The sequence below is a fragment of the Calliphora vicina genome, chromosome 1 (assembly GCF_958450345.1).
Source record: "Calliphora vicina chromosome 1, idCalVici1.1, whole genome shotgun sequence".
NCBI lineage: Eukaryota > Metazoa > Arthropoda > Insecta > Diptera > Calliphoridae > Calliphora > Calliphora vicina.
The window spans coordinates 43162177-43186801 of NC_088780.1; positions in this window are offsets into that span (position 1 = coordinate 43162177).

A 24625-nucleotide genomic window follows, 5' to 3' on the forward strand; every position below is an offset into this window, starting at 1 on the left:
CCGATAAAGTTCAATTTCGGGAGGACTTTTGGAAGGGGCTGGGTGAAATAATAGACCGATTTCAGCCAGTTTCAATTGTATGTGCCAAATTTTATCGCAATATCTTAAAAATTTAGACCTCTACTTTGCGCTCAAGTTTTACATGGACAGCCAGTCGACCAGCCAACCAGCCAGACGGATGGACGGAAATCGTTTAATTGACTCAGGAAGTGATTCTGAGTCGATCGGTGGACTTTAATGTAGGCATTGGGACAATATTTTTGCACTTTACAAACATCTGCACAAACCATTATGGTGGTGTAGGGTATACAAAATAAGTTGCTGGTATCGTATTTAATAGCTTCACGTAGTTTACCAACTTTCCACTTAATAATGTATACCCTCAAAAGCAATATGTCTTCCCACATATTACTTTGTTTTAGTATCTTGATTTTAACCACATAATTGTCTTTTGTAACTTTATAGTATGATTACAAAATCGTCATAATGTGTGTACAAAAGAATATACAATAGATTTATGAATCCTTCTCAAACGAAAATATTGTAGACAAAATAAACTAAAGATGTGGTCATAAAGCATACCATTAATTATAATCCCTTTGTATATTTGTTATAAGCAAAATGACCGAAAAGATTATTTCTTTCCGACAGCACATGTAATACAAAACAACCAAAAGGTCATTTTCCATATTTTGTGTGGAACTATAAAATTCACAGAATCGTATATAAAATATAAAAATTACATACAATTTACATAAATATATACTTATGTTTACACGTGTATGAAGAAATAACATAAAGTAAACACTACATATAATATTATAAAGAATGTGACCAGTTTTATGTGAACAAATATGTTGTACTTTAGAAAATTATATTATATTATTTATAATGAATTTTTGGAAGTAGAATTTTTATAAGCCTTTGATATATTAAACATTAATAAAATGATTTTATTATAATTAACTTAAAACATCTTATATAACTTCCAGTTTAGTTTAGTTTTGTGCCGCGTTCGAAATTGATGACCTATCTTTCGAAATATAATATAATTTAATTTTCACAAATAATATATTTTTTATAGATGTCGACCTTCCATATTCTTACTAAATAACTAAAATTCACTTAAATTATTTTCACTAAACATTGGCCTATTATCTTAAATGTAAATAGTTTTTGTGGATAAAATGAAGGAAATGAAATAAAATAAAATTATAACAATGTGTGTGATTTGTTCATTATCCCTTAAGGCGTTAACAACCATAATGTCATAATGGTTCATTCATTCAAGAGTTATGAATGAACCTTAATATATCATCAAATATTAGTGTGACTATGTACGTATGAGTGTATATTAGGGTGGCTCTTATTTTCGAATTTCGATGTTCACAAGGTCCCAATTGTTCTCCATCCTCTTTAAACCAAATGCTGCTAATTTTAGAAAAAATGGATAACGTTTAGAGGTTGCACATTTTATTTTAAGGTTTGAGTTTTGGGTCAAGGGTTCTTAATTTCCCGGAATTTTTCCATAACCGGGAAATATTAAAAACAAAACATTCATTCACCCGAATTTTTTATTAATAAATTAAGCTTAAAACTAGTAAAAATTTTAAAGTAATCTTTCGAAATTTAATAATGTATAAATCAACTTTTATTGATCTTTGTGAAATTCTAAGTCGATTGAGCTATGTCCATCTGTATGTCTGTATAAAACACTCTCACATCTAAACTACATAAGCAAAATTAATGATCTATACCAAAATGTTTCTAATTTTTCTAAACAGTCTAGTATTGAAAATCAGCAGAATCAAGTTGGCACAACCAGGGTTATGGACCTAAAAGTAAGACAACCTACAAAACTTTTGATAATTTTCACTGTGAATTTGGGTAAATTTATTGCTGAGAATACCATGAAATTTTTCACTCATTATACATATGATAAAGAAGTGGCCACTTAAAATCCGTACGCACTGTAGTAATCATAACAAAGCTCCCAGTTATCAAAATGGAAAAAGATTTACATATGTTTTTAACAACAAATCTACCGCCTTTCTACAATGAATAGCAAGTCATTATGTTTAGTTTTAAAAAGTGTAGACACAATGGAAAAAGATACTAGTGATAAAATTGTGCATAAATATCTAGAAAATCCGACTTTGTCGTGTTAAAAGAAACCTGTAATCTGATTCTTGGCAGATATCAGGTCAGAAATTTTACATCTCGGCAGGTCGAGGTTGTGTGGTCTTCAAATATGAATACGTAAAATTGAACAAAAATATTAATTTGGCAGGCAATCCGCAGCTGCTGTTAGAAGATTCGAGATTTTCAGAAATCTTTTTAAAGAATTTTCAGAATTATATATAAAAAGATAGTTTGGAAAAGCGATTTTTGTTATTTATAAGACATCACACATCTGATACAAAGTTTTAGTCAAGTTGTCATTCCTCAATGACAAGTTGTCATTACTCAAATACAACTATGAAGTGGTATAATGAGAATAATATTGATGTTATAGCAAAACACATCAATTAAACAAATTGCCTAAATCTTCGTCAGATCGAGATATATTTGGGTAATTGTTAAACGTAAATTGAAAAAGAGTGCAGGTACAGTAAATAACCAGATTTTGATGTGAACAAAGCGGAATAAATATGCTGGAATAACGGTAGAAGTGGGAAGTAAAGTTGTACAGCTATTAATAGGAGGCATAAAAAGAAAGGCCAGAAAATGTATTCGAAATAAAGATACATAAACCTGACACATTTACCTTTAATTGTATGTATACAACATTAACATACGTTGTTTCATTTAAAAGTTATGTTCGTTTTAATCCGTCCGGATTTTAAGTGGCCACTTCTTTAAAAGGACAAATTCTGTTGAAAATGGTAAGAATCGGTCCATATAATTGCAAAATTCAGCAAAACTAAGTTTCGTGTAAAGAAAAATCTCTTGATCAATTTTTTTTTTGGATCGAACACTATTTGACCATAGCCCCTATATAAATTTCACTTCCGAAAAACACTTAAATACACATAAATATGTAATATATATCGTTATCAGGTTGAAATTTTGACATGTACATATAATTCCCATGTAACTTGTTTTGTAATCATGATATAATGGATTATCGATAAAATTATTAAATTTTATAGTTATTCTATGGGTAAATGTAATACAAGAAATATTTTTAATTGTAATTTTTTTCCACAATTAATTTTTAAAAAATAGAAATGACCCAAAAAAAAACGTACAACACACAGTGGTATGAGAATAAAAAAAGAGGGAAATAAATCTGTAACTTCTAATGAAATGAAATTTCACATGCGCAAAGAGGAATGAAATCTATACCAACTCGCTGAGAATTTACCTAACACAGAAATTCATAAAAAAGTATGTTACCTACATAATAACATTTTTATGAATGTAAATAACAGTGCTAGGTAAATTCTCAGCGAGTTGTTGAGTTTTCCCTAATTTATTTGACACGTAAAAAACATAAGGTAGTCATGTTATATATCAATGGATAGAGGATTTCGTCTACTTTTCAAAAATTTATATAACTTTTGACAATTAAAAAATTCATGGAATACTTTTTTGAAAAATATGACAAAAAATGCTTTTTATTGAATTTTGCATAAATTCAAATTTTTCAAATTGAAATAAAATTTTTATTTATGAATATTTTTTAATGAAATTTCATACTTATGTAGATTTTTCTATTTAAAATGGAAAAATAAAAACAAATTTTGAAATTTGTAATCAAGTATCCTGCATTTCCCAAAACAATATTGAAAAATCCCAAAAATGGGATTTTTTCGTTTTTTGGCTATAATATCCATAATAGGGGAGGGTTATCGGAACCCTTTACAAAATAATTAAGAACTTATTGGGCCATCTAAAATAGGTTACTATATTTTGATATCGAGTATGCGATTTGAGACTTTTTGCCCTAAATTTGAATTTTACAAAATAGGCATTTTTTGAATGGACCTGATCCCGTCGGTATCAAAAATGATAAATGTTTTTTCATTTACAATATTTGGCGTAAAGTTAGCTTTTCAAAAAATACAAATACATCCTCTTAGGAAATTTTTAGATAACTTAAAAAGAATAAAAGTACTTTTTTCCCCAAAAAATTGCGAAAAATCGCCTTTTTTTAATTTTTTTATATTCAAATGCATGTAACTTTGGACTCAGTCATGATTTTTAAACACTTCTTTCTTTATTTGATATATATTGTTAATCCTGTAAAAGAAAAATGGATAAAATCGGATAATATTTGGAAACGCGGTCACCAAAAAACTGGTGTAGGGTGGGTAAAAATGTTGAAAATTAAATTTTCAAATGCAAATATCTCCTAAGCTATAGGAGATAATTAATAATAGCTACGACGAGGTAGTGCTCGATGATGAGATTCTGTATGTGTATTTTTTTTAAATCGGAACACAAACGAAGAAATAGTATCATTTTAAAAATTGAACATACCCGAGGTGTCCTACTTTGGGAACCACTGGTCCCGCTCCTGGTGGGGTCATGAGGAGCAAATTCAAAACTTCCTGACTATACTTCCTCTTTCCGCGTGTGAAATTTCATTCAAATCGGCGTAAGGGTTTAGAAGTTACGGATTTATTTCCCTCTTTTTTATTCTCATGCCACTGTGCAACATCTAAACATTATCTTATTTTGTCAAAATGTTCATCATTTAATTTTTAATGACAAAGAACCATTTTATACTTTGGGATAATAAGTGCAAAATAAGCGCCACCCTAGTGTATATGTGTAGTATTTAACAAAAAGGAAAATACACCGAAAAATTCAAAAAAGAAAAATTAACATGGCAATGTCTTTGACATTCATGACAGACCTCTATTATATTTATCTGTATCCAAATACACATGTGTAATAAAAAATAATAAAAAGAAAAGCTTTATTACAGTTGTGTTTTATGCGATAGAATACAACTTACAAGAATGTATAGATGAAAATAGATGAACATATACTATTCATACTACATATGTATGTGGTGTATTCGTTTCTCAAAACTCAATTCAATTTTAAAAGAAAAAAGTGTAGGGGAAGACCATATTTAACAATATTATATGACAAACAATTTCTGTAATCTCATTTTGGGGAAAATGATAGTTTCGATGTAGTTTTCGAAATTTTTCAAATTAATAATACCCTACACTGAGAATATGAACAAAGAATTTTTTTTAAATTTCAATAAATATTTTTAATTATCAGAATCGGTCCACAATGGACACAATGTAGAAATTTATATGGATACCTATTTTTTTAAAAGATTTATGCTCGTTAAATTAATTTTCGGAAATGGGACTATGAAGAATTACACAGTACAACATTTTTCAGTTCATTGCTTTGGGACTCTTTGGGAGCTATGTCTAATTATGGACCGTAATAGTTTAATGGCCATACGAATTTTTTTTCCTCAAGGTGGATCCATAATTAGTCATAGCTCCCATATAAGACACGCTTCCGAAAATCACTTTAAAGTGCATAAATCTGTTAAAAATGATGGTATACATACAAAATTCATGATAAATAACTTTCATATAGACACAAATCACACGACCTAATTTCATGGTGATCGGTCAATAATTGCATTTGTAATCCAGTTATTGAGCAAAAAAGGTGAAAAATTGGTAAAAAATTTTAAAAAATGGGCATTTTTGCGATTTTTAAGGCACTGGATGCACCTTTTTCGGGTAGGTATGTTCCGTACTTTTGTTCTACTATTCAATATCTACAAGTTTGATTCAGCCACAAAAGAGATTTTCCGTACGGTAAACGAGATATAACCGTGCTAAAATATAGAAAAAGTGATAAAAATCCACCTTGAGGAAAAAAAAATTATTACGGCAGCCAACTTGACAAAACTAATGATGCAGAAGTTCTTATTTTTGGGGCTACTTTCACGTGCAATTGTCAGAATTGAGTCCCAAAATCATGTGTTGTACTGTGTTATGAACTACTCATGAAATTAGTCCGCATGATTTTTTTCTACATGAAAATTGATTTTGTTAAATTTTAGTTTGATGCCACCAACATAACCTATAACCATACCGATCGTCATCAATTTTGGTCGTGTGAACTATTTCTATATGAAATTTATTTATTATCGTTAAAGTGATTTTCGAAAGCGGGTCTGTATGGGAGCTATGTAAATTGGCTACTAATTATGGACCTACGTATTGAAGTGATTTTCGAAATTAGGTCGCAAGATTTCATTCTAGATGAAATTTAATTTTATTAAATACTGCTTGGATACAAGCATATGAATTATTTTTATATGAAACTTATTTTTGTTAAATTGTATGTAGAATCTACATTGTAGATGCCAACATTTTTAAATATTTGTGCTCATTAAAGTGATTCTCTGAAGTAGTCCATATATCGGAGCTATGTTCAATTATGAATTGATCCGCAAACAAAATGTAAATTTGGTATACTTTTGTATTGTATAAAATTTGTGTGAATGCTTATATGAATCATACATTTATGGCAAAAACGTCCTAATTCGAGAGGGCATTTGTATGGGGGCTATGCGAAAAATGCACCGATTTCAACCGGTTTTCTTATGACGAAAAAAATGAAAGTGCTAAATTTTATCAAAATATATTCAAAATTGTACTTCACTGAATCGACTCAGAAAGTGGTTTTGAGTCGATCGATAAACTATAAGCGTTAAGCACTAACGTAATATAATACTGTCTCAACTATGATGGTGTAGCTTATAATAAGTAAAACTAAGTGAGCATTTTAAATTAAATGTTTGTACTGTGTGAATAATCCAGACTAACTTTAAATAATTTGATTATAAAACATTACGAATTAGAAAATATTTCTATATTTTTAAGCACCACTACTATGATGTGACAGTTATGTGAGGAATAAACGAATGTGTGAAATGGTTGAGTATGTAAATGATTATTATGATCTCTGTCGTTATGATATGTTCAATTATGGCTTGTGTGTGAACTCTTGTAAGAGTCGTCTAATCAAGTGTGAAAAATTCTGGTAAGAGTCGTTAAATCAAGTGTGCACAATTCAGTTAAGATTTCTATATTTTTTTCAGTCTTTCAGTTGATTACTATGAAAAACAAATAAAACTAATTTAGGATGGACTGTAATATCAAAAACATTGAGTGAATTTAAAAACAATTAAATCGAATAATACTGAATGTAGTATTTTGAAATTCGACCATCCGTTTTTATAACCTTCATCAGTGTTGAAAAGGCTATAAGTATATACGTTTCTGTAATTTGTACAAAGTTTATTTGTGACCCTATAGTGCATATATATTCTGGATAGAATATATAGATAGGAAATTTGAATTAACGAGTTCTATATGGCAGTTGTAATCAACTTTGTTTATATATATATATCACTTAGGTCCCATCCTCTCAAAATATGTTAGAACAAATACGAACAAAAATCTTTAAAATGTTGCAACCGCAATGTTGCTAAATCGTTGCACTTAATATTGAACTTCGCTATATTATATTTTTTAGTAATATGAATATTTTGGAAATTTTGTAACGTCTACTCGTATTAACAGCAGTTGAAACATATTTAAATATAATTTAAAATTCCCAATTTTATGTTTCTCTCATATGCATTTATATATTGGATAGATAATAATTTAGCCCATTTCAAATCACACAGATTTATTCTTTTTATGTTAAATAGAAAAACTCATTACTTATATTCGATATTTAGCCCAAAACATAAAATATTTTTCCACAATCATCAACCTCATCCGAAGATGCGCGCGGTCGCTGACGTAATCGTACCGACGAAGCAGATCGAATGTATGGCCCCATACACAATACGAAATATAGCCGATCATCACCGCATTGAACCGGAATTTTCTAAAAGTTCCAATGCGAGCAACAATACATGCCAGACAAACCGCACACATGGGGTGAAAAATTATTTCTTATGTGCGATGATTCCGAAGGAAAAGGTAATGGAATGTATTCTGTGTCCAAACATTGTTCATGAATATAATAATCAATGCCTGGATTTGTGAATGAATTTGTGTGTAAAGTTGCCCATTACATTAAAATGGCACTGAAATGAGAGTGAGAAAAGGTCGACGAAGTAATCTCGAAGTTAAAATTTTGCAAAAAGTCATCGCCCAATTTCTCCGACACCGCCGCATGGCAATCGCCTTGATAGTAACCGCGATGCAAAAAACCGAAATATACAACCCGAAAAAACGTTCAATGCCAAAAATGTGGTATACATTTGAGCTTTTCGTTGAAAAAAACTGTTTTGCTAGGTTTCACGAAAACTAAATGCCTTTGCTGATATTTTAATATTATTAATTCTTTATTGTTTTGTAAATTTTTTGAATTACCTGTGGATATGTTGATTTTTGTTAAAAAAAAAATTTCTGTGATACAGAAAATACACCTTTAAAATTTGTTATCTCCAGCTGTCTGCTGGTTCCGCAAAGAACCAACCAAGATTTTCTTACCTAGGTCAGGTAAATAAAACATATAAATAAAGTTTTAGAATAAACGTTGTTAATCGATTAACCGTTAATCGGTTAACCGATTAATTTTGGACGGTTAACTGTTCGAATAATTTAAAATTGCCGATTTTCAAATAACAAATAAACCGATTAATTTGTGTCGATTAACCGAAATTCCTTTTTTTGCACTTTAACATATCTTTTTGTATTTATTTTTCCATTTCAATTCAAATACAAATTTTAAATTAAAACTAGCTGAACCCGGTCCGCGTTGCTGGTCCGTACAATGATTCTGTTTTATATTACATCTCGATTTGAATATACAGTGTCGACCTGACATCGCACCCGAAACACTGAGGTGGTCATTTGACAAAGTTGTAGCTGATATCTATAAGTACAGTGGCATGATATGCCCTTAAAAAAAGAAACGGATGTATTTAAGTCAAATGGGACATTATATTTATGAATTCATCTTAAGGACAGGGGATATACGTTTTTTTTTTTATTTACTCGGGAGCAAATCACATACAAAACATGAATTTTCCAAATGTATGCTTTGTCGTTGGAAATATTTGGTATGCTTGAAATCATTACGTCTTCGCATTTTAATCTGCCACCGATGATTGTTGCCTCAATTAAATTTGTTGAACATTTTTTGATGGTCAATCGTGTTCCGTTGCATAATTTTGACGCGTTTATGTTGCGGAGAAACATTATCTGTGATCCAACCTTCAATGTTTCAGTAGAATAATTGAGGCTTGTTCTTCGTTCATTACTGTGTCAATCGATTTGTATTTCATTGTGTCGCCAGTGAGTTTCAATTAATTCGCTCATTGAGCTTGTTGACATCATCATTTTTTGGTACCAAAATTGCACGTACCCACAGCCAATCCGAATTTTTATAGTTGGTTGTGAATACCTTGTCGACAACGGATTGAATATTCATTTGCATTTGGCAGAAGTTCGGCGGGAACGAAATCTGATTTATCGACGTTGTTTACTACGGAAATTTTGTTTATCATCGGTTGATAATATAAAAGCACTTTTATAGTACAATGTTAACAGCGGCCTACTTGTTTTATCGAACGATATGAAAATTTGGTATGTACCGGACATTAAGATGTTAAGCAACGAAATTAAAATTAGCATTGTTTGATCGTTGGGAATGAAAAAAGCATATATTTCTCGAATGAAAAAATAAAAATAATTTTTTGACAATTTTTTTTTTGGATTTTTTTTTAACTTTTTTTTTAATTGAAATCATTAGCGGTATAGTGTAAAAATTTGATTTTACCACGCCCCTGTGCCCACAGACCGAAAATCAACAATCTGAAGATTCAATGAAAATTTGATAAAAATCGGTCCAGCCATATCTCCGGAACCACTATACCGATTACGTGCAAACTTCACACAAACCATCTACAGACCATCCCCAATGTATCCTGAAGTTGAAATCGGTCTACCTGTTTTCGCAGTTAGTGGTGACATCAAAATCTACATTTCTTTTTATATATAAGATTATATATTTTTTCAAACATCCAAGAAAAATGTTTAGTGAGAATATCAACTGACATATTTAATTTACATGTATTTGAAACTTTGTTTGCATTTACATGTTTATTTTTTAGTTTTTTTATTTTATTTTTATTTTATTCAGTAATAAAAAGCCAATTTGGCCAAAATAATATTACATAGTAATACAATAAACCTAAGTATAAAAACAAGGTTTAAATATTCAATAAATTTCATGTGACAATACTTTCAAATGGGCAGAACTTAACGAAACTATCAAAAGTATTCAATATTTAAAACAATCCGATGATATAACGAAATATTTGATATGCTTAGAAAAAACTAAAAAAGCTGAGATATTGGATATTCTTTATCATGCTTTCGATTTCTCCAACATCTACAATCATCGAGAGAGTTTTTTCCAAGTCATGTTTTATTAAATCTAAAGAAAAAAATCTTTTAAGAGGAAAAAAATTAAATTATATTCTTTTTTTTAAAACATTATTTCAGAAGATCTCACTAAAATCCTAAAAAAAAATTTAGTTTTTTGTATACAAAAAGGATCTAGAATACCTTATTTGCTATTATTTTTTGGTTGAATTGTTATGTTTTGTTTGTTTTTTATGTTTTTGTACACAAAATTCGTGGTTGTATTTTGAATGTAAAATTAAAATAGACATTATTCGGTTAATCGAATAATTTTAAATTAACCGATTATTAACCGAATAAATCTAAACGGTTAACCGATTAAACTAGAAACCCGATTAATTGAATACCCTAGTAATAAGTTTTACTAGAGTATACTTGTTACAATTGACACATATTAATCATACGCTTAGATGATGGTCATTGCTAAAGTATAAATCAATGCACAGAAATTCGGTCACCACAAATAGTGATAAAATGTAAATTTTTTGTGAGAAACTTCAAAATGCAAAAATTAATAACATTTTCATTTATGTTAATTTTGAAAAATATATAATTATAAAAAAAAAATTCAATTATAATTTATTGCGCTTTTCATACAAAATTAAATACACAGAAAAAACTATTTCCTAAACCATTTCAATTCAAATATACATCACATATTGAACTGGTTTCAATTATTTCATAATTGAATCAAGTATTCATGTGCTCAAAAACAAAATATTCTGATATTTTCTATTGAATTTTGAGTTTTGAATTTGATAATTTTGACAATTGAATATACAATTTTCGTTATTGGTTGAACTTTAAATACAAAAATTATTATTTAATAGTTCTCTAGCGATAATAGTTCTTTAGGTACACAGAAAAAATTATATTTCAATTCAAACATTTATCACATATTAAACTGGTTTCAATTATTTCATAATTGAATCAAGTATTCATGTGCTCAAAAACAAAATATTCTGATATTTTCTATAGAATTTTGAGTTTTGAATTTGATAATTTTGACAATATACAATTTTCGTTATTGGTTAAACTTTAAATACAAAAACTATTGAATAGATAATTTTCGTAATTGAAAACACATAAAATAACAAAAATGTATTTTCAATTACGAAAATTTTGCTGATTACGGGCATCTACCAGTTGACTCTTTCATATACATAAATAAATAAAATTAAATGTTTATTAAAAAACTATTTGTAGAGATGAAAAAAAGATGTCGATAAGAATAACTTAGCTTTACTTTAAAGAGTTTTACTAATATATATTTTATTTACTGGTACGTACTACTGCTATATATTTCACTAATTTGTTTAATAATAACACTGTCCAACAAAATGAGACTTTTTGATTGGAACAGAATAGCGACTCTATAATTCTGAAAGGGTATGTTGAGTAGATCATTTTTGTACTGTATCCTTTAAATCAAAAAAAAATTCAGACCAGCTGGACTATAAGTTTGTTTTACAAAAATGATCTACTCAACATGCTCTTTCAGAATTATAAGGTCGCTAGTCTGTTCCAAAAATGCTGTTGGACAGTGTAATTAACTGTGAAAAAAAAATAATATACATATATACAATTTAGCAGCCACAAAAACATCATACATATGTATAAATATGAAAATGTTTGGCATTTTAACACATGTTAATAAAATACATGATTTTTGGGAGTTTATAAATTTGATGTATGTGTCTACATCAAAAAGTAGTTTGTCATTAATACGTATGTACGTGTCAACAGCAGTTCACAATTGGGAACGAATAATAAACCAAAAAAATGTAATTAACTTATAATGCCTCAAGAGACCAACAAGATTTATTGGTATGTTCAATTTTTGTTTTTGCACAGGGATTATATGTTCATTTATTTGATAATTATTAAGAGAATATATACGTGAAAGTTTGTCTATTAATTGTAATATCTTACACTTGCTGGGAATATTTATATTGTAGTTAGTGGAAAGAAAATGAATACCATAAAATTTAACAATTAAATTAATCGTTATCCTTTAGTAAAATTATTTATTGTTACAAAATACAACGTAATGATGCAAACCATGTGTTGGTCAAAATAATATCTAATCCATAATAATTTTATTAACAAAATAGAAAAGTATTAGAAATCTTTTATATTTTTGTAGTTTAAAAAATTTTAAAAATAATTTTCATAACCTGTATCACCATAGTGGGGAGGGTATATTGGGTTTGTGCAGATATTTGTAACTTGGAAAATATTGTCCCAACACCCACCTTAAAGTATACCGATCGACTTAGAATCACTTTCAGATACGATTAAATGATCACCTCAACGTGAAATGACAATGCCCTTAAATCGTACATGTAATGTTCAATGTAGCATCATCCACTTTGTCATGTTGCTTACATACTCTTATATGAATCACCCCATAATTTAAACCAATTTGTTCAAAATTTGTATTTGTTTTTTATAACCTACACCACCATAGTGGGGAGGGTATAATGCGTTTGTGCAGATGTTTGTAACGCCCAAAAATATTGGTCTAACACCCACCTCAAAGTATACCGATCGACATAGAATCACTTTCTGAGTCGATTAAACGATGTTCGTCCGTCCGCCTGGCTGGTTGGATGGTTGTCCATGTACAGGTCGCAATTTTGAAGATATTTCGATAAAATTTGGTACATATAATTTCCTCGGCCTAAGGACCATTCCTATTGAAACTGGCTGAAATCGGTCCATTATTTCACCGAGCCCCCATACAAATGTCCTCTCGAAATTGTTACGATCAGTCCAAATTTTGTTACGATCAGTCCATAATTAGTCATAGCTTCCATATAGACCCGCTTCCGAAAATCACTTTAACGTGTATAAATCTCTTAAAAATGTTGGTATATACACCAAATTCATCATAAATAACTTTCATACAAACATAAATCACGCGACCTAATTTCATAGTGATCGGTCCATAATTGGTCATAGCTCCCATATAAGGCCCATTTCGAAAATCACTCACGAATATAAATTATTGATATTTTAAAAGAAAAATCTTTTTGCTCATTCACTTGGTGTAGGGTATTATATAGTCGGGCTTGACCGACCATACTTTCTTACTTGTTTAATATAGAAATATATTTTGACAATTTCTATATTCCACGTTTAAATTAATGCATTGAAGACATTAGGCGACACGACTACAAAAGTAACTGACTGCAGTTGCAGTCGTGTGGTAGCTACTTTATTATTTTTAAGAAGACACCTACAAAGTATGCAGCCGATTTATAATTCAATGGTGCCCCTTTTTTTTGTTACTTTTACTATAGAGAAATATACATAGAGCGGAAACTCTGCTATCGAAGACCTATCTCAGTTGTCAAAAACCAAAGTGGTGATGATGTATTAGTAATAAAAACTATGTGAAAATAAAAAACAACACTAGTATGTGTGATTATTTTGAGTATTTGTTTGTTTGAGTTTTTTTCTAGTTTCCGCTCTATTATGTTTCTCTATGGTTTTTACTTTAATAAAAAATAAACGTATACCATTTCCTAAAAAAATCCTTAATAAAAATTTTAACAATTATTTTGAGTAAAAATATATATGGGATAATAATTTATGTATCTGTTTTATTATAATATGGTTAGCATAAACTAACCACTAATTTTAAACATAAACATTTTCTGAAAATTTACTTCGTTTATAAAAGTTGAGTGTGGTTTATTAAAAGCATTTTCAATCAATTACAAAAAAGCGTGCAGTAACTTTTGAATTAACGTGAATTACAGCCTCTGGCCACAAAATATACATACATAGGTGTTATCTGTTGTAATAATTGCTTAAATGCATGTTTTAAAATATCCATACATATGAAAAATTTATATTGAGAAAATTAAATTTTTTAAACATGTTTAAAAAATATTTGCACTTAACTCTTTGTCGACCGACGGTACTTATTACCATAACAATGATAAGCTTACAAAATGAAAACAAAACATATTTTGACCCTTTTTGCCCAAAAGTACTTTGAAGTACACTATCATCTTTGGTATAATAATTTTTTTTGCCTATTAGCAAACTCGCTTACCCAGAATAACGGTGAATTATTTCATGTTCTCATTGTGATGTTTATTTATGTTGTAATTGTATTAAATGCTGTTTCGTAAAATACTATAAAATCGACTTATAATAGAAAATATTATAAAAGTTACAAAACTAATCAATATACAGTGGAGTCGGGTTAGAGTGAACACTTGATAATATGAACTACTGGATAGTATGAACACACAAATTTTTACATTGGAGACTCTAAAGAGTGAACATCGCCTGCCTCTATAGAGTGAACTTTTGTTTTTTTTTGCAAAAAAATTTAAAATCAAATTTTTTTATTTGTTATTTTTTGTCTACTGGCAGTTTTGATTCTCATTATTATTTTTATACCACTTAACAGTTCTGCCAACTTTTTTTGGAGAAATCGTCAATTTACCAAAAAAAAATCGTCAAAATCTTCAAGTTAAAAAGAAAAAAAGTTAAAAGACAAAAATACCAAAAACATTTTTTTATTAACTTTTTAAATATTTTTTTTTTTATTTTTTTTAATAAAGTTATTATTTAATAAAAAAAAATAATTTAATTTTGGTATTATGTGACTTTACTCTGGTAGATTTCTGTGTGACATTTTCTTAATAAGTCATTTTTAATTGCTATATTAAAACACTGAGAATTATTTAACTTAAGATAATCTTTTGAAAACAATATTCCTTGTAATGTTGAAGAATCCAAAGCATTTCTGATTTTTGTTTTATTTAAATTTACAGTATTAAAAATTCTTTCAACGTTGTCCGACGAATGTGGTAGTGCCATTAAACTCGAAACAAATTGTGTTAAAATTGGGAAGGCCTTTGCATTATTGACTCTCTTTAAATTAGAAACATTTTTCCAATGTTTCGAGTTCGGTGAATTTCATATTACGTAATTCTCGAACTTCATTATCAAGTTCTTGATATTCTTTTCCATTTAATAAATTTGGAATAAGTTTGGCCAATTGTAAAATTGAATCATTTTTTTGTTCAATGGAGTTAATCCTTCTAAAAGTTTATCGCCAAAATCAAAATGTTTTAAAATTTGTGAAACCAATTGAATATAAAATTGGACGCTATCTGCCTTTCAATTTGTACATTGCAAAAGGGGACTTACAAAATTTGAATTTTAGGAAAAAAGGTTACCATATGTTTTGCTTTTAAAAAATCGTCATATTTGTTCGCGGGAAAAATTAAAAATCGTCATTTTAATAAATTTGACTTCAAAAATCGTCAAAATGACGATAAATCGTCAAAGTTGGCAGCGCTTCCACTTAAACTAAGTTACATTGTTTGTTTACACAAATTTTTTATACAACACCGTAATTTTTGTTTTGGTTTTTCTGAGATTTTCGACTTTTTTATTATTTTGACTCTACTTTTTGTATTGTATAATCCAAAAAAGTTTCTTTCTATAAAAGTTAAGCAAGAAATAATTAAAGATATGGACAATGGAGTGGGAGTTACAATATGTGGCATTAAAAAAATACAATGTAGAATTCTAGTCACAATAAAAGTGCTATAAATAAAAAACTTTGCGAAAAGCGTCGAAAAAATACTCCATAATTGGCTTAAAGAAGCGATGTAAAAATTTGCTGTCAGTGGAGAAATGCTTAAGGCAAAGTAAAAAAAAATACACGAGCAGTTACACGATACAGGAGCTTTCAATGTAAGCGCATGCTGGCTTCAGGGGTATAAAGCCCGTTATAGAATTCGCCTATTAAAAATTACCGATAGTATTGCCGTTGATCAATTTAAAAGAAAATTGGATGTTTTAATCAATGAACATGGAGTGTGATGAACAAATTTACAACGCAGAAGAATCTGGGCTGTTTTGGAAGATGTTGCCGAAAAAAATATATGTTAGTAGTAATGAAAAAACGGCACCAGGAAGAAAACTTAAAAAGCGAGAATAACTTTTTAGCATGCACTAATGCTACAGGTCTGCATAAGTTGAAACCATTGGTAATTGGTCATGCCAAAAAACCACGATCGTTTAAATCCGTTAACGTACCGATCGAATATAAAAGTTCCAAAAATGCCTGGATGCGTCCGTCAGGGTTTTTTCACTGAAAGAAAAACGCTTCGTAACCCCAATGAAACTTTTACGTTAACCTGTTTACGTTAATGCAATGAAAAGTTTCGTTAATGATATGAAATTTTACGTTGTATTTACGAAAATTACGTTAATATTACGATTCAGGCAAAATGAGTATTTTTTGGCATTTCGTAGAGTCATTGATGCTACGAAACTTTTTACGTTAATATTACGTAAAACTTTAACGTGATATTCAATGTATAAATTGAATAACGAATGTGTCCCAAATTAATTTTTTGGAATAAAAAAGGTTTAATTGGCAAATCCTAATTGTTTTTGTGTAAATATAGTAATATTTGTATGAAATACAGCACCCCTTAAAAATTCAATGAAATATTTACATATCAATAATGAATTTTTTGATTTCCATTTTTTTGAATTAAATATTGAAAAATAAAAAAAATAAATTATATAAAACAAAATTATATATAAAGGAATCGAATTAATGTAGTTTTTAATATTTAAATTGCTTAGTTCTTGTTATTTTGCTAATATAACAAATTGTCATTAATGAGACGAAAAACGCCAAAAATTATGTCATTTTACATTAATATTTTAAACAAGTTTTTTAACAATCACGTAATTATGACGAACGTTTAATGAAACCATGTCATTAAATTAATGAACTTGAAATCCATGCAACGTAATGTGTCATTGCATTTCTTTGCAAACAAATCATAACGGGACTTTATGGCAAAAATATTTTTAATGAAAATTTGTAGTAAATACAATGATTTTATCATTAATTTAACGTAATGTGTCATTCAATAAAAAAAAATTAAGTATTTAATATAATAATAGTAAATACAACGATTCGGTTATCAATACAACGTAAAGTTGCGTTGTATTGAACGTTTCTTAAAGAAATAACGGGACACAAGAGAATGTTGATGCTGATGGACACAAAGAAAAATAAAATAGAGTTGGAACATAATGTGGCACGTTTAAACAAAATACAACAACAACATAAATTGCATCATCTTCTGTTTTTGAGAGTTTCTTTTTATTTAATTTTAGTTTATTTTAAACAGTCAACAAGTGAAGAATTGTTGTGTTAAAAATATAATTGATTTATTTGTTGATTATAAAAAGTTGAAATTGTGATCAAAATCTAATTTGGTAATAAATAATTTGAAGTGTTTTTTGTGCAAAAATGGATTGAGGAGGATTTATTTCAATCAATTGAGGAAGTGGTTTTCGATTCAAGTGGATCAATGACTCATAAGAAAGGTAAGCTATTATTAATACATCAAAAGGAAAATTTATGATACCCATTAAAGAATACGTTTAAATTTTATTTTTAGATGAAGAAACTCAAAAAACACGTTACAATATCTACTAACTTCTTGGGGCCTTGGGGAGAAAAACATGTCTCAACAAATTTTGAGTGACTCTCAGGAATCCAAAAACGTTTCATCACCATTTTTCACTATCTCAGTCTTCCTGCAGCGAACATTTTTTTTACTGATATTCAATTATTTTTCATTTTAGCGGTATTCACAATGTAGAGTACTTGGCCTGGTAATGTAGTAAAAGAGCACAATATCAAAAAAATAAAAACGAAATACATTAGAAATTAAAATGTTTGTCAATAAATAGCTTTTCTGCTTTTTTACTAGGCCAAGTACTCTACATTGTGAATACCGTTTATATTTTTTGTATTTATTTATACAAATGCGAAGTATGTATATTGAAATCGAATTTAAATATAAAAAGTATTTAAAAAGTATTAATACATATGTACATTTAGATTAAAATCATAATAAATTGTAATTATAAATAACTTATTTTTGTTCATTATTATTATGAAAGGAATCGTTTTTGGAATGAAACCTTTTATTAAAATAATGATTAATATTGTTAATATAATGTCTTATAATCATTATATTTATGATATATTTAATTTCATTAATGAAGGAGCACATTCTATTTACGAAACAATGTAGGAAAATCAATGACAAAATTCATTTTTGAAATGTAAAAACATTGTTCCATTAATGTAGGATATAATTATATTAGTGAAGCAATGTCATTAAACCAATGTCAACATTCATTGCATATATGATAAAGTTTCTTAACATCAATGAAACATGTCGTTATACTATTAATGCAAAATCGTTAAATTAATGATTTTTTTCATATTAGTATTGAAAGAGATTCATTAATTTAATGAAACCCTTTCATTATATTGACGAAATTGTATCATTGGTTTAATGATATTTGACATTGTAAACACGTTTGGTGACGTTAATGCAATGACACCGGTAATCGGACTGATTTCAAGAACAAAATCATTAATATAACGTAGAAAAACGTTGTATTTACGAAGGTTTTTCTTTCAGTGTTTTAACATTTTAGGTCACGTAAAATTTACAGTAAAAAGGCTTACCAAACATTTTGCTCCTCGAGCATGCCCGGTGTCATCCGACGTTATATCTGTGGATGGTTCTATTTTTGTGGTATTCATGCCACCAAATGTGACTCCAATTATCCAATCGTATGAGATATCGTATCAGATATGATAAATAAATGTTGGGTTCCTCTATTAGGTGGTTGTGTGATTGCAGAAGATAGTAATGACGAATAAAAAAATCTGTGATTTAGCAGTACAAAAAGCCAAAAGTACATGTACAAAACAAGCAACCACTAATGATTTATTTGTTCCTTTATAAAAATATAACAAAATGTACATTTTTAACATAAAATTTTATGATTTTTTATTATTTTTACAGTCTCGATAAAATGAATTTATTGGATAAAGTGAACAGGCCTTGCATTAATTAGTTCACTCTATCCCGACTCCACTGTACTAATAAAATTTAAAAAAAATCGATAAGTTTTTTATTTTTTGACTGATGCTGACCCAACGGTACCAGGGCCCTTTCGGATCCTTGCAGGTCCCTTTCGGTTCTTTGCAGGTCCTCCACAAAGTTAAAATTTTGTAAATATGTAACTTCCTGAAGTCTTTAGTTTCAATATTTAATAAAAAAAATAAAACTTTTTCAACGATTTAAAGTCTTGGTCCACAAGGGGTTAAAGTAATAGACGGAAAAATAAAATTATTTATTTATATGAACAACTAATTACACTATGCAACAAATGAAGACTTTTGGAAAAACACACGATCATGACAGTATACATTGGACTCTACTACCACAAGGTAGTAAAACCCTATATTCACACAGAAAAAATTATATTTCAATTCAAACATTTATCCCACACAGAAACAACTATTTCTTAAACTGTTTCAATTCAAATATTTGTCACATATTGAACTGGTTTCAATTATTTCATAATTAAATCAAGTATTCATTTGCTCAAAAACAAAATTTCTTGATATTTTCTATTGAATTTTGAATTTGATTATTTTGACAATTTAATATACAATTTTCGTTATTGGTTGAATTTCAAATACAAAAATTATTCAATAGATAATTTTCGTAATTGAAAACACATTTTTGTTATTTTTTGTATTTCAATTACGAATATTATCCATTCAATTCAATTTTTGTATTTGAAATGACCAATTTTTTTAGATGACCAATTTTTTTTTTAGGACCGCCAAAAATTCTGAAAATCAGTATGCCCCCAAAAAATTGTGTCATTAGTTTTTGGCCAACAGCTAATTCAGACTTGTTGATATCGCTTAACTTTATATGGCAGTAATATTGCTACTAGTCCGCAAAATAAATTTTCTTAACATTAACAAGTTCTTAACTTAACAAATTTTCTTAAAAAATATGGGAAGAAAAAATTTTCAATTTATTTTTTTATAATAACTTCCAGGGACTTCAAGTTTGTCACTAACAACATTTAACAAAGTTGTAGCTACGGTAAAGCTGAATAACTCTTGTGAACATATCAATGCATTCTAAAAGTGTCTTGGCACTCTAAATAGCTCACAAAAATCACATTGTACCTTAAAAATTGATTTTACTATTTTTTTACGCTAAAACAAATTGTGCTGAAATAACAAAGAACGGGCATTATGATCCGAGCGCATCACGTTATCCAATCTTGATCACGCAATACCGGTTTGATGCAAGATATTAAAAGAAGGTTACATTAAGTGGGAAAGTTTTGTGGCGCTTCTGAAGAGTAAATATAAGCTTTTTATATAAGTTTTTGATATTGATGGAAACCTTAGGATATGAAGATTGACATTTTAGTGAAATGAAATAATTTTGTGTTTTTTTCGGGCGTCATTTACTTTAAAAACTAAAAAGATTATAAAAATTAAAATACTTTGATTTTTATTTATACATTTGGTAGCAAATGATTCACCATAAATAGCCCGTAAGATTGCAATCTTAAAAACTAAAATTGTCAAAATCATTGGTCATAAATAGAAAACTAAAAAAAGAAGAAAAGATTTTAATAAGGTGATTTTCCATGAAGAAAAATATAAATTTTAAATTAATGTAAAATTTTAACGATTACACCCATTACAATAAAATTTGGAAGTAATATAGATATAAATGTTCTTAAATCAATGGCATCACTACGTTGCCACTCTTTGTTTTCAAAGAACTTAAAATGTCTTTCAAAAACTGAGCTTTTTTTAGAAAATTCCCCACTTTGACGTTAGTGGGATAGTAAAAACCTTTTGTTTGTATATAAGTAACATATAGGGATATGCAAATATGATGAGTTTTTGTTTCAAAATTGGTGAGTCAAAGATGCTTCAACTTTAGATGCGGGACACGGGACACGTCATATTTAAAAAAACGAGCTTCCGTAGGCACATCATATATAAAATACGAAAAAATTATCGAGAAAATTAAAAAAAAAATTAAACCTAAATATCACTTAAAGAACATTAGGATCATATATGGAGTTTTGTCGATTTTGTTTTTAAATGTGAAAATTTGAGGGTCCACCCACTGATCCCCATTCCGCCGACGAAGCTGAACAACTGTAAATCAACTCGAAAACACCTCAATCGAGTAAATAACACAGCACAATGTGATCATACTATTTAAGCAAAAAATATTTGTTTTTGCGTCAAAAAATAGTAAAAAAGAAAATTGCTAAGGTATAAAGTGATTTTTGTGAGCTATTTAGAGTACCTAGACACGTTCAGAATGCATTGATATCGAGCCCTTAGCGCCAAATTATCGTAAGCGACAAAACACAAATTTTACAGGAGAAGGTTTTTTTTGATTATCTTGAAATTTATACATAAAATTAAAAATGTTATGATGCGATATAATAATATAATTTCGTTCAAGCATTTGTCTATTTTTCAAAAATATTTATAACTTTTGACAATTAAAAATTCATAGAATACTTTATAGAAAAATATGACAAAAAATGTTTTTTATTGAATTTTTGTATAGATAAACATTTTTCGAATTAAAATTAACTTTTTATTTATAAATAGTTTTTAATGAAATTTCACAGTTATGTAGATTTTTCTATTTAAAATGGAAAAATAAAAACGAATTTTGAAATTTATTATCAGCAATAGCGCTATTCCCAAAAAAGTGTTGAAAAATTCCAAAAATGCCCATTTTTAGTTTTTTGGCTATAATATCCATACCAGGATCGGTGTTGTCAGGACCCTTTACAAAATAATAAGAAACATATTGAGCCACCTATAATCGGTTACTTTATTCTGATATCGGATACGCGATTTGAGAATTTTTGCCCTAAAGTTTTATTTTACATAAAAAATAGGTGTTTTTAAAAAGACCTGGTCCCCTCGGTAACAACAATTTTGAACTTGGTTTTCCTTTAGAATATTTTATCAAAACTTAGCTTTCAGAAAGTAGAAATTCCTTATACATCTTAGAAATTTTATGCAATAACTTAAAAAGAAAAAAAGTTATTTTTTCCCAAAAAAATCGCTTTTTAAAAATTGTTTAAATTCAAATACATATAACTTTGGACTTAGTCATTATTTTTAAACAGTTCTTTTTCCATTTGACACATACATGTGTTGTTAAAGGAAAACTGGAGAAAATCGGGAAATATTTGGATACGCTGTTATCGAAAAACTAGAGTAGGGTGGGTAAAAATTTTGAAAATTTCATTTTCAAATGCGAATATCTCCTAAGCTATAATAAATAATTGATAGCTACGACGAGGTTTTTTGTACTGCTCGATGAGAAGATTCTACGTGTATAATGTTTTTTAAAATCGTAACTCAAACCAAGAAATAATATCGTTTTAAAAATGTAATATACCCGAGGTGTCCTACTTTGAGGGCCCTTGGTCGCGCCCCTGGTGGGCCCATGAGGTGCACGTTCAAAACTTCAACTCGACAACACTTCTTCTTCGCGCATGTGAAATTTCATTCAAACCAATCTAACCATTTAGAAGTTACAGATTTTTGTCCCTCTTTTTTTTCTATACCACTGTGTGTCGCTTACGATAAAATTTGTTTACTGTAAAATATAAACATTGACTTACGATAAAATCTTACCCCCTATATTTTTGATGTTATTAACAATTTTGATATTCTGAGAACGCTAAAACATCAGTCGGTCCATAAAATTTTAATTTCTGCAATAAAACAAAAATTTTAAAAATGTCGCTTACGATAACTTGGCGCTAAGGGCTCGATATGTTCACAAGAGTTGTTCAGACTTACCGTGTTGTTGTTAATCTCAAGTTCACTAATTTCTCCAATGTCTCTTGTAAACATCTGGTCAATTCATAAGGGGTCTTATCAGTCATATTGTCATAATGTCCTAATATATCAAGACTCGGCAGCTCGTCTTAACCGACTCTTAGGCATTCGGCGCAGGTCTCTGTTGGTTGGTTACGATAACACAATAAACATAGCATACAGAGTAGTATTATTTTAAGACACTTTTAGCTTGAAAAGCCATAAAAACCATTGTGAAATATTAAGCCATTATGACAATATGACATGATAAGAGAGCTTGTGAATTGACCAATCATATATTTATATCACAAGTGTTTAAATGAAAGCAAATTTAGCATTATGCAATTCATTATATATTGACCAAGCACTGTTTAAAACAAACACAGCCAGGCATGATTGTGTTTCCTTGAACCAAAGTTAAGTATACATTTAAAAAATCTCAACAAATTTACGAAAACTTTTTAGTTGTGAAATTACAACTAAGGGAGTTTCAAATCATACATCAGGAAATAATTTTTTTTGTTTGCTATTTAAAACAGACATGCACTTGCGATAATCGCATGATGTTCGTTCAGCCAACAAAATTTTACTATTGTGGCATTTTTCTAGGTACATATTTCAATAACAAACAAGCAGATAGCAAACGCAAAATTTACATTAGCGCCAGAAAGTATTTGTGTACGTCATATAAAAAAAACTTTTAACATCCACGAATTTTAAATGGAATGTAAAAAAACATTATTCCAAAAGTCTGCACTGCAGTTTTAACATTCGTATCATTGAAATGGTAATTAAAAATGCATATTTTCTTACATTTAACATTTCCGACAGAATCTTGTCCGCAGAAGAATAATATGTATGTATAGACATATGAACAGTGATGCACAAAAGTTTTCGAATGTAATTGTTTCATTAATTACAGAGTGCTAATTTGGATAAAAAAGTGAGTTTCCATGTGAAAGCGTACTTGTTCTAGAACTAATTCTAGAACGCATGTAAATAGCCTGTACTAGTTATAGTTTAGCGTTGCGTTCAATTATATTTTCTTGAAGTTGTTAATTTCGGATACGTTTCTTGATATTTTAAGCAAAACAGTTACAAATAAAATGCTAAAATATAACTTGTCAACAATATTATTGGGTTTTCAATATCAATCATCTGTTTAACTTAAATCCTTTGCAGTTACTAGGCATCTTATTAAGAAGTATTTCTAAAATTAAGGACAGAAAACTATTCGTGTGATTGGATACTAGGTAGTGCCGATATGATAGATATCTGCTACTTTAACTAGGCATTATACAATGACACGGCTTAAATGTAATCACAGGTTACTGGAAGAGTATGTTTTGACAAATTATAACAAATTTCCCGCAGAATTATAACACCACATTTACAAAAATGTTGAAGCTCTTAC